This window comes from Nycticebus coucang, chromosome 14 (genome assembly GCF_027406575.1).
Source record: "Nycticebus coucang isolate mNycCou1 chromosome 14, mNycCou1.pri, whole genome shotgun sequence".
Taxonomy (NCBI): Eukaryota; Metazoa; Chordata; class Mammalia; order Primates; family Lorisidae; genus Nycticebus; species Nycticebus coucang.
Window position 1 is genome coordinate 61,308,794 of NC_069793.1, and position 2,284 is coordinate 61,311,077.

Below are 2,284 nucleotides of genomic sequence, written 5' to 3' on the forward strand. Positions count from 1 at the left end.
ATATGAAGGAGACCTGTCAGAATGACCATGAAGAGAACATTGGAAGGGAGACTTAATGAACTAGTTAACCCTTCTGAAAAAGAGTCTTAATTATCTTTTGAAAGAGATCGAAGAAGGAGACCTCTCTAGCATTTCATAGCTTCCTGTTCTCCCAGCAATTTCAGCAATAAAAATCTGTATGTAATTACAATTTATAAACTTGGGTGTTGCTTTTCTTCCCTAGGAGCAGTAGTAACCTTAGACACATGGCATAGTTTCTCCAAATCATCAATCTGCTGATGACAAATGTGCCCAGCCCCTCATGGGCAACTTCAAGATCAATGCCTCTGATGCTCCCAGCTTTATTCTGACTGGCTTCCCAGGAATGGAGGCCGTGGAGCCCTGGCTATCCCTCCCTTTCCTTCTACTCTATTCTCTCTCCATTGTGGGCAACAGCCTGATCCTCCTCATTATCAAGGAGGAGCAGAGCTTGCACCAGCCCATGTACTACTTCCTGTCCCTGCTCGCCAGTCAATGACTTGGGTGTGTCCCCTTCCACATTGCCAACTGTGCTGGCTGCCCTCTATTTCCACTCCCAAGGTATTAGCTTTAATGTCTGCTTGGTCCAAATGTTTTTCATCCACTTCTCTTGGACAGAGTCTGGTATCCTTCTGGCTATGAGCTTTGATCGCTATGTGGCCATCTGTAATCCACTGCACTATGCTATGATGCTCACCAATGCCCGCATTGTGGCAATCAGCCTGGGTACCATCCTCCACAGTGGTCTTCCCACTGCTGCTGCACAGACTGCCTTTCTGCCATGCCCGGAACATTCTCTCTCATGCCTACTGCCTTCACGTGGATATGATTAAATTGGCATGCACTAATGTCTCCCTCAACAGCCACTATGGGCTATCCATCATGTTGTTCACCTTTGGCCTGGACTCAACTCTTATCTTTATCTCCTATGTACTCATCCTGCGATCAGTGCTGGCCATTGCCTCTCGGGAGGAGGATCTCAAGACACTCAACACATGTGTTTCCCACATCTCAGCTGTGCTCATCTTCTATGTGCCCATGATTAGTGTTTCTATTGTACATTGCTTTGGGGATGGCCTCCCACATGTTGTCCACATCCTCATGTCTATCCTCTATCACTTTGAGCCCCCCATGCTAAATCCAATTATCTATTCCATTAAGACAAAGGAGATACGCCACAGGCTTCTCAAGATGCTCTTCAGGGTCACATTCTGACTTTTGGGCAGATTTAGAAGCCCTAGATCAGGGGTCCTCAAACTGCGGCCCACGGGCCACATGAGGCAGTGTGATTGTATTTGTTCCCGTTTTGTTTTTTTACTTCAAAATAAGATATATGCAGGGGGCATAGGAATTTGTTCATAGTTTTTTTTTTTTTTTTTTAAACTATAGTCCGGCCCTCCAACAGTCTGAGGGACAGTGAATTGGCCCCCTGTTTAAAAAGTTTGAGGACAGCCAGCCAGACACCAGAGTAGGAATGAATTAATCAGAGAAATGTTACTGTGCACCTAAGGTTCCAGAATCAATGATCAATCATTTAATGTAGTATATTGGGCCAGCACTTGCCAGGACCATCTTTGGTCTTATCCAGAAATTAACTATGTCAGTGTCCTTTAAAGGCAAAAAATGTCTATCTTCAAGAATGATCAGGGACATATTAAGTATTATTCTCTGAGGGAGCTGCAGTCTAACTTCAGGACACTTAGTGACAGGCCAGGACTTCTGGTTATGGGTCTGCATAACTTTAAAAAAGACAGAGGAATGGATAGGAATAATTATGAGCTGAGTATACGTAAGTACTAAAATGTAAATTTAGCATGGTTGATTTCTGAAGCTACCAGTAGACAGGTCCTTAATCACCATGGTGATTGAAAAGTTTTGGAGTTGGAGAGCCATGGTATTTACGTCTTCAGAATTAGACTTTACAACTCCTGGAATTTTTTTTCTTCTACATGGGAGACCAAGATATGTAGGCATTTGGCTCTGCCAGCCACTGTTAGACTCAATAGCCTTCTACTTACATCTCTCTTGTGATTCTTCCCTCACTCTATTGTAATGATTTTCCCCAATGGAATCTGACTTTTTAAGGCAGTAATAATGTCTTACTCTACACTTCCATCCGTATTAGACTTAACCATGGTCCCTCCATTCAGATAGCATATGCATAATGCTAGGGTAATAATGGAAGAATAAGTAAAAAGATGGAAAAATAAATAATAATGAATAAGAGAAGGAAATAATGAGTAAAGGAATTAACAGATGAACGTGT

The 2,284-nt window shown here is 42.8% G+C and overlaps 1 pseudogene; it reads left to right on the forward strand.

The window, feature by feature from the left end:
* Window positions 1–301: 301 nt before the first annotated feature.
* LOC128564446 (olfactory receptor 51I2-like) lies at window positions 302–1,233 on the forward strand (annotated as a pseudogene).
* The last annotated feature ends 1,051 nt before the right edge of the window (window positions 1,234–2,284 follow it).